This window comes from Herpailurus yagouaroundi, unplaced genomic scaffold, assembly GCF_014898765.1.
Source record: "Herpailurus yagouaroundi ecotype Mexico unplaced genomic scaffold, PumYag 140, whole genome shotgun sequence".
Taxonomy (NCBI): Eukaryota; Metazoa; Chordata; class Mammalia; order Carnivora; family Felidae; genus Herpailurus; species Herpailurus yagouaroundi.
In genome coordinates, this window is record NW_024412395.1 from 5,782,238 (window position 1) to 5,796,588 (window position 14,351).

The following is a 14,351-nucleotide window of genomic DNA, read 5'->3' on the forward strand; positions in this document are numbered from 1 at the left end:
AAGTTGGCCCTGTGGGGACATGGGGGTTACTAGAGGCATTTCAGTACACATTCTTCAATGACTCGGGAATTAAGAGCCAAAGGCCCATATATAAATACACTACTTACTAACTTATAATTAAGTGGTAAGTTTTCTGGAGCGATATGTAGCTAGAGAAGGCAATCCCATATGGACTTTAGTCATGGGTGCTTCACAAAGAGATTTCAACTTCAACAGACTTTGGAAGGAGATATTTGATGTGAACTGAAATTTACCAGCATTTACTGACCTCTGTCCCAAGTACTATCCTTGATGATATCTATTCGTTCATTCATTTTGTATTATTTTTTTTAACGTTTATTTATTATTGAGAGACAAAGAGACACAGAGCGTGAGCAGGGAAAGGGTAGAGAAGGGGGGAGACACAGAATCTGAAATAGGCTCCAGGCTCTGAGCTGTCAGCACAGAGCCCGATGTAGGGCTCGAACTGACGGACCACGAGATCGTGACATGAGCTGAAGTTGGACGCTCAACCTGAGCCACCCAGGTGCCCCTCGTTCATTTAATTCTTGACTCAACCCCATGCTGTAGGCTTGATTATTATTATCCCTCTGTTATAGATGAAATGCCTGAGGATCTAGACAAATTGAATAGTCTTCCTCAAACCCACATAAATTGTAAATAACAATTTTGGGGTGAATGAGCAAGTCGCATGAGAGTTCTGTTTTTTCCTTTGAAAATACATATATTAGGTTATATGAACCCCAAGATTATTTGATCCTATGATACCTGAATTGTGACTTTATTTGGAGCTTGACTGGGGATGGGGTAGGCAGAGCAGCAAGCACCCAGCATAGTTATGTCTCATTTTTACAACTTGGGTAATAGTAACCATTTTGCTCCATGTTTAAAAGAGGGGGCGGGCACCTGGGTGGCTCAGTCGGTTGAGTGCCCGACTTTGGCTCGGGTCACAATCTCACAGTTCTTGGGTTCAAGTCCTGCATCAGGCTCTCTGCTGTCAGCACTGGAGCCCACTTTGGATCCTCTGCCTGTCCCCCCCCCCCCAACACTTTCCCACTTGCATTCTCTCTCTCAAAAATGAATAAATATTTTTAAAAAAGGAAGGAAGAAAAAGAAAAGTGGGTGGTGGTTTAGCCCCCAATGTTCAAAAATTCAATAATGCACCAGCTAGTTTGCTCTTGTGACTACAGGTCTTCTCCATCACTGTTGGAAGGTGGCTATTGCCTGGCTTCTAGGTCAGTGACTTCTGCATTTGGAAAACAGCCCAGTTTACAGGTCCAAGTGTTTTTAACCTGGATTCTGAGATGGGCATATTGTCTGGATGCTTGACCCAGAGCAAAGCGTTTACTCTCTTTATGAATTACCAGTCTCACATCTCATACACTGAGGGTATTTGAGTCTGCGTGTGCTTACTCAGTATTAAGAGCTAAACCTTATATTACCAGGCTCAGCCCAGGCTTTCTCCTTGCATATATTTTCATCCTGGTTGTTGAATGGAATAAAATGCAGTGGTTGAAATCATGGGATTTGGATTCAAGACCTGTCCTGGTGTCCTTGCTCTAAGACCTCGGTTCTTAAATTCTTTAAGACTCTCTTCCTTATCTACAAAATAGGAAAGAAAAAAATAATGCCTATTCTACAGAGCTGATGATCAAAGGGACAATAAACATAAAGGTTTTAGCACAATATTTGACATTTTAAGCCTTCAACAAATATCAAATATTGTTTTTGATTTAGTTTGATTTGAATTTGTTTTAAACTTTGTTTCCATTCAAACCCCAGTTAACTCACTGGTTATGTTGGGATCACTCCTGAGTGTACTAACTTCAGAACTAACCATCAAGTTCATGTTAACCAGTCACTTTGTCCCATCTCTGGATTTTGTCTTTTTCTACTAATGGGACTCTCCTTTTAAGATGGGACCAAGAGGTGAATATAGTGGTGTTGATGACTGAAGAACATTTGGAATCAAATCACCTCATACTGGATTTCTTCCTCTTCTGACAATGGCTAGAAGAGCAGAAATTGGAGCAGTTATGTAATCTTTTTGAAGACTCGCTTTTCTCATCAGCAAACTGGGAATGGCAGGCCTTACCTTGCAGGGATGTCAAGTAATGTCAAGTAATCCCTGAGGATTAGTGATAATGCGTGACATTCCTCGCTTAGAACCTTACGCTCCATAGACGTTGTCACTGTTATGGCTGCTAGCTCGAAGAAAATATTAACTGATCATTATTTTCACTTCAGAATTTGCTCACGAGAGACACGAAATTTTATTTTAATGTGTTTGGGGTTTTTTTTATTTTTTATTTTTCATGGGAGCTGATTCTATTTGCATCATGTGATTCTTCCCCAACTCTTCTGAAAATATTTCTCAACTCTCAATGGAGTTCTGAGGACAGACTCATAAATTGGGGGGAGAGAACCCCAGAACACATCCTGTCTATTCCCTTCATTTCAAGGGGGAAGAAACTGAAGCCCAGAATGGTACAAGCCTGGCCGGGACCTGCACAGCTCCTGAGGAGAATTCTGCCCAGTCAGAGGGCTTCTTGCCTCAGGAGCAGTGTTCATTGTCTATTTTTTGTTTGTTTGTTTTGTTTTGTTGTTTTTTAATGCCTTTTTTTTGCTTTTTTTTTTTTTTTTTTTGAGAGAGAGAGAGAGAGAGCAAGTGCGAGTGGTGGAGAGGGGCAAAGGGAGAGAGGGAGAGAATTCCAAGCAGGTGCCATGTTTAGCACAGAGCCTAAAACAGGGCTCAATCCCACAACCCTGGGATCATGACCTGAGCCGAAATCAAGAGTCAGAGGCTCAACTGACTGAGCCAACCAGGCGCTCCCATTATCTGTTCTTTGATGAGGTTTAATACTATCTTCTGCTTCCTGACATCTCTTTAGCATTTGTGATTACTGAAATCTGTGAAGTAAACTCTAACAATTACGTCACAGCCCTGTTATCACTCCAGCCTCAAGAAAGCATCTTCTCTGTAAAGAAATGCACCTTCATCTTCCCAGTTAATGTCTCTGATCCGTTTCAAACCAAGTTACAGGGACAGTGATCTTATCCAACAGCTCATTCCGGCTTTCACAGAGCTACTCATTCAGAAGAGTGTCCCTTAAAATGAAGTCTCATCAAGTTGACAAATTTCCGAGTATTCAGATTTTTGAAACTGGAAAACAGCACCACATTGACTAAGCCTTTCTCTATTTTCATCTGAATGCTGCTACCTCTCTTAATTCCTTCTTTTGGGTCCATTTCCCTGGTCCATTATCTCCTCAGTGTCCTGTCTTTTCCACTGCCAGAGGGAGGTTCCCAGGGTGGAAGGGCAGGTTATTCACTTGAATGGGCTCAGTGGGGAAGTTCTCTAGGACAAAAGGATGTGAAGATGGGCTGCAACATTTAAGACAATTACTTACGTGTCTTGCATAATTAGATGTCTTGTGCTTACATTTGTGAGGAATGAAAGAGACAAAGGAGTCATTCTGTGGTTCATACAGGCATTTTGTAACTAAGATCATTCCCTGCCTGGAGGTGTAACAAACAAGGAAGGCAGAGCTTGGGAAGGCTTGGTGATCAACTTCTCCACACATTACCCTCTCTCAGATTTCTGTGCTCACCCCTGTAAGCTTGATAAAATTTTGGCGTGATGGTGGGGTTCGTGGGGTGCGAAGCCAACGACCAAGAAAGAATTCTCGAAGACACCTTTGGTGCAAAAAGGTGATTTTATTAAAGCACGGGGACAGGGCCACAGGGGACAGGGCCGGACAGGGCCCATAAAGATGGGCACAGGGGTGCAGGAGCATGTGGCTGTAGGGGTCCCAAACAGACCAGATTCAGCCATGTGGAGCTGACAAAATCCAAAGTCAGAGAAATGAGTGGTGGTGATACAAGAAGGGGATTTATTTCAGAGAGGCCAACACTGGGAAGACAGCAGACTATAGTCTCTCAAAGACTGTCTGCAAAGTACCCCAAATACTTCCAGCTTTATATAAGTAAAATGTCGGTGGGCACCTCCAGGTAGGCAGTGAAGGTTAAATTGATCACTGTCTTGGATCATGGGGCAGGGTCCTGGGGGCTCTGGGCTGTCGTTACTTCCCAGTTCTTAGGAGGGGATGCTGTGCCTACAGGGTCTTTGGCCTGAATTCAGAGATAACCTGGAAAGAAAAACTTAATCTATTAGAAAGTTTGAGGTCACAATGGAGGTGGTTGAAGTCCTCTTTCAGATGTAATTGAAGAAGGGTTAACTAATCCACAGATAATAGATGGCAATTAGGAGATTACCAATAGTGGTACTGATAGACTCCTCTTTCAGATGTAATTGAAGAAGGGTTAACTAATCCACAGATAATAGATGGCAATTAGGAGATTACCAATAGTGGTACTGGTAGACTAGGACTGGAGGAGGTTATTTCGCCTTGTGGAGGACATCTTGTCTTGCACAAAGCATTTCTTGGTGTCTTCTGCCAAAACGTTACAATCCTGAGCCTTGCATTCTTACCATATGCCTTTCTTGAGTTTCCCTGGTCATCCCTTCAGACTGAGCTGGGTTCAAATTCTTTATCACATTCAGGACACGAGTTTAAAACGCTTCAGATTTTTCATCTACGCTATTTTTTTATATTTATTTTAAACAACTTTTTTTAACATTTATTTGTTTTCGAGAGCCAGAGAGAGACATGAGCGGGGGAGACGCATAGAGAGGGAGACACAGAAACTGAAGCAGGCTTCAGGCTCTGAGAGACTTGAACTCACAGACCATAAGATCATGACCTGAGCCGAAGTCGGACACTTAACCAACTGAGCCACCCAGGTGCCCCCGTGCTATTTTTTTTAAGGTAACTAATTTTGTCAGTCCTCACTCTCATTTTCCATTAATATTATCCCTCTGTGTTCTTAGGGTTGACTTAGACTAATGGTGAGAAATCAATATGGAGGAAACAGTGTCCTCTATGTCAAGACCTTTGTTAGTATCATCAGGCTTGAGAGCTGCGGTACTTGAGAGCTCTGAGGTACATGTGGACCAGCTCTCTTACTTTACGTTGGACTGTGTCGCTGAGACTAGAAGTGTCGTGTTCAAGGCCAAATAATATGTCAGGAATAGATTTGACTGTAGGATCCAGCTGAGATTTTGGCTCCTGGGCCAGTGTACTGTCCACTTTCATAAATAAGAACTACTGAGGGAGTTTGAGAATAAAATATTCCATGCCCCAAAACATTGGTGTATACGGGATAAACAAAGTTCATCGTATTTCTTCTCAGCAAAGATTCTACAGTCTGTGCATATGCACTGAAGTACCAGATTTGGAGAATATACTTTTCCCCTCAACTATTATTTACTCATGTAATTCTTTCAATTGTTTTTATAGTATTTTAATCATCTATAGAATATAATGTGCACAACTATTGGAAGTCTTTTGAAAACCACAGTTCAGATGGTGTTGCGTTAACTACCCATAACCATAAATCAACCTCATTTTAATGCCCTCAGACCCAGGACCACCCTCAGTCATCCTGTATCCTCAAGACTATTGAAGACCTGGCAGGCATGGTTATTATGTGAGTTTTTAATATTAGTGCTTATTTTTACCATCAGCAAAAAAAAAAAAAAAAAAAAAATTACCAATGAGCAGTTAGCCCAATAACTAATGTTTCTGTGACTGCCTGCCATGTTACTATTAGAATGTATTTAAAAAATTGGATGCAAGTCTTGTCTCTTCATCAATTATTAATAATCAACTGAAACTTTTTTAAATGCTTTCCTTACCATGAAGTTACATTTTTTTTAATGTTTATTTATTTACTTTGAGAGAGAGAGAGCGTGAGAGAAGGAGGGACAGAGAGAGAGGGAGAGAGATACTCCCAAGCAGCCTCTTCACTGTCAGTGCATAGCCCAATGCGGGGCTCGATGTCACAAATTGTGAGATCATGACCTAAACTGAAATCAATAGCTGGACGTCTGACTGAGCCACCCAGGTGCCCCTACCATGAGGTTACATTTAAAGTACATTTATGAAACTTAATGTAAGTGCTGGAAGCCACGCTATCCAGCCAGCTTGACGGCAGGGCCCTGGCGGTGGACGGATCAGGACTGCAGGGTGGCTCACCGACAGTGAAGCTCCTTGTACTCCCGCTTTTATGTAATTTGGCCTTAATAAAAGTACCTGGGGAATTGTCTGTTGGGGAATTGCCCTCGACAGGCCCCCTGGGAAAAGAACCATTGGGGAAAGAAAATAAAGTTCTGCAAAGAAATTGTGTGGCCCTACATTTAGCCCTTGCCACCCCCTATAAAGACTCCTCTACCAAAAGGAAGGATAGCCTCATATATTTCCCAGCCAAGGAGGGACAAATGGATTTGAAAGCCCCACTCCGGCAACAAAAGAGTGTATCTATGGGCACACTTTACTCCAACCCCTAGGCCCACTTGGCTCCCAGGAAGCATTCCAGATGATGATTGAACCTAGTCGGTTAAAGTACAGAATGGTTCATTAGTTCCTAGGTGCCTTGTTTCTCCGAGAATGCATAAGGCATGGGTTCCTAAGTCCCTCTTGGCCCCTTCCTGGCACCTTGGACCGAGGCGAATACTTTTGTATTGAACCATGAATGGTTCAGGGAAACAACTAAGAGGTCATGTCCCTGTAACTGTTCCACTTGAGATGGTGAGAAATAGATGACCTTTCATGAAAGCAACAAAGCAAATGTTCTATAGATTATAGATAAACATAGAAACATAATGAAAATAATGTAAGAAATTAATCAACAAGCAAAGGGCAGGAGGGAACGTTATGAAAAATTAACCATGTTATTCCTTAAAGGGTGATTACACATAAGAACATTTTTAGAATTAGGTAATGCCAGAAAACATAGATGACGTGCGCTATAAAGAAATTGCTAACTAATATACAAAGCCACGTTTGCCACAATAAAGCGGCCAGTCCAACACACTGCTGTTGTCTGTGTCCATTTTATTTTTGTTTTATTTTATTTTCACTTTTTCACTGACACCGTTCATCCTTTAGGAACCTCTGGACCTGCTGGAGCTGGACTCCGGCACGTAAGGAAACTCAATACATGTTTGATAACAAGAAAGTAGAGATGATAGCTAAGTTTTCTAGGATAAATTACTCTCTTTTCTTCAAGGTTTTTGGAGATTTATGCTCTACTGTATTTTTGTTTTCTTCAAACCCCAAATATTTTGTGGGATACATTTTTAAATACCTTCTATTATTTTCTGAGTACTCATCATAAACTTCTCTGTCCAACATTTCTCCATAAAGTTGTCATGGTATTTTAGTCTGACATTTAACCATCGATCCATTCAATAATATGAGTGGAGTGGCTCAAAACCTTTTGTGCTTTCTACACTTTCCCTCGTGTGTGTAGGGGAGGGTAGTGGGGGTTGGTCACTGCCTTCAAAAGCCTCAGAAACTGACAGGTAAGGATGGAAACAGATCATCGGTAGGCAAAATCCTAATCAGAGAGGCATACCTATGTTACAATAGGAGAAGAGCCGAGGGACCAACACTTATGTCATACATGAATAATACACAATGGAGAAAGAGTCCTTCGTTTTGACTTTTATTTACATTAAAAGTATGGTCTTCTTTGACCTCAGTTTATTTTCCCCCATACAAATCCTTCCCCTTTCTGGATATAAGTGTGTTGGCTATATTCCCTCAGGTTCGTCAAATTGTGTCACCTTTTGTTTTTTTCAGCAGTAGACTTTGGCTAGTGTGTAATATCATCTTGAAATATATTTATTTGTTTTTTATTAATAATTCTGCTTAGAGAGATTTATCTATATATTTGGGAAGCTTCCTCTCAATTCTTGAAAGGAGTTATCTCAAGTTGTAAAATGTAACATATTCTAGGACTAATTATTGTGAAATAATATTTATGGCCCTGGTTGAAATTGAGTTATAAATAATTACTCTTAAAGTCAGTTATATTTGTACCAAAATATTATAATCAGGTCTGCACTGTCATCACTTATTGGAAGAATGTCTTTTGAGATAGAATTGATCAAAGCCTTCTCGAAAAGAAGATAGTTGTATGTTATTGTTTCCATCTTATTCCTACATTCTTGTAACTTTTTTGCTGAAATAAATTAAATTCATCTAAAAAGATTTGGTTTTTTTCCAGACTCTTGTTTTCTAATATCATAATATCTCAGATGGGTTATTTGATGGTTCGCTAGGATCTTCCTTTCTTTCTTTCTTTCTTTCTTTCTTTCTTTTTCTCTTTCTTTCTTTCTTTCTTTCTGAATGTTTCCTTCTTTAGAACAGGTAGTTAGGGTCAATGCCAGGGACCATGGCCAAGCCCATTGAAAGCCTGAAGGGCATGGCATTCAATTCTTCTGATTTAAATATGACAGTGTTCCTGGTTCTTCTTTATCTTTCAACACTTCGATTTGACCTTGCAACAGAACTGACAGTTATTCAACTCAAAAATTCACGTCCAGTTTTGCTAAAAGTGAGAAGTGAAAAAGTCATAGAAACCCTCAGGATTTTTATGGCTTTCTGTTAAGAGCTCTTCTTTTTTAGAAGAACACAAAACTTTCTGAACAATTATGTAAATTTTCATCTTTTTTTTCCCCCTTCCATTCCCTTTGCTTGGTATTGTCTTGCTAGCTATAGCCTTCCTAAATTTAATCTTTAAATAGCTTTTCTTTATGCTTTCCACTTAGCTATTTAGTCTGTATTGTCTATCCCAACACAAAAATGGAGATATGGGATTATAGAATTTGATCCACCATCTCTACAACGCCATCCTAAACAGGCCATCACTTTAGGAGTTTTGCATAAGGTCACCAGCTGGAGTGTCCAGCCACCCAAAGCCCTGCCATTCCTCACCAAGGGAGGCAGGAATTACCCACAAACAATACATAGGTTTGGAAGCTTAACATTGTCCTATTGATCTTATTATACATTAACATCATCCATGCTGAGAAAACAAGACTCCCTTTCTCCACAATAATGTTTATTTCTCTTTAAAGTGGCTCGGCCTATTCAACTTGATCACAAGTAAAGTGTGTAATTTGGTCATATCCCGTAACTTCTGCAAAAGTTGCTAACTTCCTTTGGGTCTCTCAAACTGAACAAACAAGATGACAACAAAGGAAAGACTTCATCGTTATCATAACTGACATTTTTATATGTTTTATGGATAATAGGTGTTTTCTTATTCATAGCTTCTTCTGTTTCTTGTTTCTATGTCAACTGGTAAGCAGGAAACTGAGGTCATCAGGTCCATTCCTGTCCAAGCTGTGGCCCAAGGAACCTCTGTTTTACAACCCTTTCCCATTCAACCAACTCAAGAGCAGTATTGATCCCTTAAATCCCACACCTGGAGTTGAATCTCTTGAATCTCTCTAAGCTCTCCACATCCTCAGCCTTATTTTCTAAAATGTGTGTACATTTTCATGATACTGGTCTCCAAAAGAAAATAAGCATATATTTTATATCTCCATTTTCCACACTAAGAGAGGAGAGACTTCAAATGCAGTGAATGTTTGTCTAATTGAGGGGTTTACAGGGTATGACCTCTGGGTCAAATCTGGCCAACTGCCTGTTTCTGCATAGATTGTGAGTTAAGCATGATTTCTTGTATTAGTAAATGGTTGAGTACAATAAAAAGAGGAATAACATTTCATGTTATGTGAAAGTTACATGAAACTTAAATTTAAACTAAAGTTATGAAGTTGCAGTTTCCATATATAAAGTCCTATGGAAACCCAGACATACTTACTCATTTACACAGTGTCCATGGCTGTTTTAGTACCAAACAGCCGAGCTGAGTCTTGATGGCAGAGGCAGACACTGGCCCCTAAAGCCTAAAATATTTCCTCCCTGGCCCTGCTGTAATTGATGGATATTTTCTCCCACTCTGGGTTTGGAGGTGCAATAGTAATAACTAATATTTGTATTGTTTTGTAGTTTTAAAAGACACTTTCATAGTTCTTTTGTTAATTACTCATAACAACTCAAATGATAAATTAGATGCCCAAGGCTCAAAATAGTGGTGTCCACAGTCAGAAAAGAGAGGGTTGGGACCCAATGGAAATCTTCTGGCATCAAATCCCATCTAATGCTTGCTTCAAACATGAGGTAACCAAAATATAATTCTATTTTACTTCTGCACATCCCCTATGTTTCATTTTTGCTTTGCTCATCCCAATGAGGAGACTTTGATCTAAAAGGCCATCCCAGGGGCGCCTGGGTGGCTCAGTCGGTTAAGCGGCCGACTTTGGCTCAGGTCCTGATCTCGCGGTCCGTGAGTTCGAGCCCCGCGTCGGGTTCTGGGCTGACGGCTCAGAGCCTGGAGCCTGTTTCAGATTCTGTGTCTCCCTCTCTCTCTGCCCCTCCCCTGTTCATGCTCTGTCTCTCCCTGTCTCAAAAATAAATAAAAAACGTTAAAAAAATTTAAAAAAATTAAAAAAAATAAAAGGCCATTCCACATATTTACTGAGTTGCCTGTCATTTTTGAATAAGAACTTTCTAGCCCTTGTTCTAAGTCATATTTAGCTATGTATGGTTTCCTGAATTGGCACACACACTCTTGCCTCAGTGCCTGTTTCCTTTCTCTTACTTGCCATTTTCAACTTAACTTGTGATCATCCTCTAAACCTTTGAGACACAACTGAAACAACACCTTCTTTAGTCAAATGCCTGCTCCCTGCTCATGTGTGTTAATTGGGGCCTGGGCCCTTATGGCACCTGTTGTACAGGATTGTCATTTATGTACTAGCCTCCCTAAGTAAACCCTGTACAGCCCTTTGTGAGCAGTTGCTGTATCTTATTATGTGATTATTCCCAACATCTCACAATCCACATCAAAATTGCTGATCAATATTTGTTGAATGAATGAATTGGGAAATTAATGGTTAGTCTCAGAATATACAACAGCTGATATTACACACTATAATATTAATACTATAAAGTTATCTTACAAAATGTAAAGGGTGATAAATTAAGATGTCTTTTTGTATAAGATAAAATGCTAAAGAACCTATATACATGTCACATGACATTGATCCCCTTTTATTTGATTTCTGGCCGCTTGATATTGATGTTTTTTTCTGGCAGTTTGATTTTTAACTTTGCGTTTTTTTCCTTATAATTTCAATAACTACAGGCAAAAACAGGAAGGTCAGCATCTAGCACACTGCAGGCTCTCAATTAATGTCACATCATCAGGTTTCCTTAAGACACTCACCGGCTCCCTCAGAGACACCCAAAGGGAAGAGCCACAGGAATTGGAATATTTTACAACATGAATGTCCCACCCAAATTCCAAAGTGGTGTCATGGATGGCGGAAGATCTCTGCCTGTTTATTGGAAAGGGGCACTTGATTTTACTTGGTTGCAAGTTTATGTGCTGAAAAATGTTTTCTGTGGGCTCAGCTTTAAGTGAGCATTTGAATAATACTATTCTCTTCTAGAAGAGGCCCTGCCTCGGGTCGCCTGGGTGGCTCAGTCGGTTGAGCGGCCGACTTCGGCTCAGGTTGTAATCTCGCGGTCTGTGAGTTCGAGCCCCGCGTCAGGCTCTGTGCTGGCAGCTCAGAGACTGGAGCCTGTTTCAGATTCTGTGTCTCCCTCTCTCTGACCCTCCCCCATTCATGCTCTGTCTCTCTCTGTCTCAAAAATAAATAAACGTTAAAAAATAATAATAAAAAAATAAAAGAAGAGGCTCTGCCTCTTTAGACCTCTGGAGGGTAAAGATCAGCTACACTCCCTATGCACAGGGGATTGGCCCTGAGACAGGTACATCACAGAGGTTTTCCTGCAGACACAAAATGATTCCTACATATTCTACTGGTAGCGCAGTTTTGGTGTTTTGAAGCGTAACCATGTATAGCCAGAGAACCCTTTGATTTTCTCTTTATGGCCTTTTGGTTTATCTTGTTTAGTTGGAGATTTTCCTCTAGTTTCATTGAGCCATAGAGGCCAGGGACAGAGCAGCTGTACAATGGCAAAATTAACATTATTTGAATTTGTTCTAGCTGTAGTTCGGTACAGCTAGATGTGGTTTAAGGCTGATACTGGTTAAATCTTCACTCTTCCACTAACTAGCTATATTAATCTGGGAAACAGGTGTTACCATTCCTATTTTCCAGATGAGAAGCTGAGTCACAGGTAGGGTAAGACCATTGCCTGAAGCGACACAGATAACAGAGTGGGAACTGACTCCAAGCATCTGTGACCTCAAACACTGTGCAGTTATTTCAGCAAATTAATTTACTCATGCTAGGTATAGTTTTCTGCAAAATGAGAAATACAGTCCTCCTCTGATGGTTTCATTGGGACAAAAAGGGGTAGCACGTATAAGTACTTGATATACACTAGGTGTGCAACAATTGTTAATTATTTTATCACATTTCTATTTAGGAGAATATTTGACTCATGCCATTTCTCTTCATAAAGCCAGTATTTTTTAAATGAGAGCTGTGCACACAACAAAGGGCCCTGTGAGACGCGGACAAGTTGTCACACTCTCCAAACCACAGGGGGGGGGGGTTCGTGAGGACGACCACCTGCCCTTTCCAGGGAGCACCCTCCAGCGCTCTCCCTTGCTGGCATTTCTCCTCCGGTGAAAGTTATGCTGTAAGACAGCCTTTAATTCTCTAAGGCCTATTTGAACAGTTGGAGTGCCTCAGAGGGCGCGGCTAAAGTGGATTTGCTTTTCTTCCGCTGCTCAACACTGTCATCGGCTGGCGCTGGTGTCTCCTCCCCAAGGATGGATCCCACATTCCAGACGGGGCTTTCAGCAGCCGGCTCGCTGGTGTCAGATCCTGTTGGCCGGTCTCAGATGTGCAGACGCTGTGAGCTCATCGACCCCATCAAATGTAGGCCCACAGAAATTTGTTCATTTTGAACCGTCATGAACAATGAAATCAATTCACATACAGTTTAAAAATTGTATTAGGGAAAAGATACCATGAGGTTAGTCCTCCCCACAATACAGTATATGTCTGTTTGAACTCAAAGTCATTTGTTTTCTCTTTTCTTCCTTTCTTTCAATTTTATTTGCTTATTGTGAGAGAGAATAGGGGAGGGGCAGACAGAGAGGGAGAGAATCCCAAGCAGCCTCCTCACTGTCAATGCAGAGTGTGATATGGGGCTCGAACCCATGAACTGTGAGATCATGAACCAAAATCCAGAGTCTGACAACCGACTGAACCACCTAGGCGCCCCTTCTCTTTTATTTTATAGGCTTAAACCAATACAAATATGGCAAAGGGGATAAGATTAACATAGTCCTTCATTAACTCTGAATGGTACTCTCTGATTATATTATGTGACTAGAAAGCAGCTCAGGAAAAAGACGTAGGGAAATGAACATATTTTTAGTACATGAATATTGTTTTAAAATCCATTGAATGATGAGGCATTGAACCTCAGAGATGAGAAAGGATTTATGTATTTACTGTCCCTCAGCTACTAATTAGAAGAGTTGGGATTTGAAGCCATGAGTGTCTGGCCAAAAGCCCATAGGTCAATTTCTCTGCTATCCAGAATTATTGTAAACGTTTAAGATAATGGATTTGTTTCATTATTTAGAATCAGTCCCCACTTTTGCAGGGACAGGGCATTTCAAAATCTCATTTATGGCAGAGCCACAGCTAGAACTCAAGACTTCTTCGTAGTCCAATCTGCTTACAAGCCATTACTGAGCCTCCTTGCAGAGCAAAACATGACTAACTTTTCTATGGCTAGCTTTAGTAAATTCTGTGTGATATGTGTCACTTGTTTTCAATACATTTGGAAAGGATAAAGAGACAAATAATGGCAGGAAGCATTTATGAAGGGCCCCACTGCTCATGTACTTGGCTAAGTGGTTTGCATGTGTTATTTCATTTGATACTCAGGGTCTCTAAAGGTCTTTGTGTTTAATTCTCCAATTTACATCTTCAAAACCCAAGGATTATGGTGGTTAATCTATTTCAAGTCACAAAAGTAGAGAATGGGATTTTGTGGGATTTGAGCCCCATTGGCTTGCCTGGCTCCAATGTCCATGTTTGTCCCATAAAATTATTGCTCTGAGTCTTATCCCATGCTTCCCCCTAGCTTCTCCATCCCTTCAGCTGACTCGAAATCACATGGACTTGCCACTTCTTCATTAAGTGGTTCTAAGGGTCGTCAGGGCTTTGATCTTGCTAGAGCCCATGGTCATTATCTATTCTCATCTGACTTGGTTTCTCAGTAGCATTTAAGAGCTGTTCACTTCCTCTTCATTGCACACTTTGTTTTCTGGGCTCCGACTTACTCACCCCGTCTTCCTCCTTCCTCAATGTCTGCCTCCTTCTCCTCTAACAGACCATCGTTCCAGGCTCTATTCCCTAGTTGCATTCATTGTCTGGA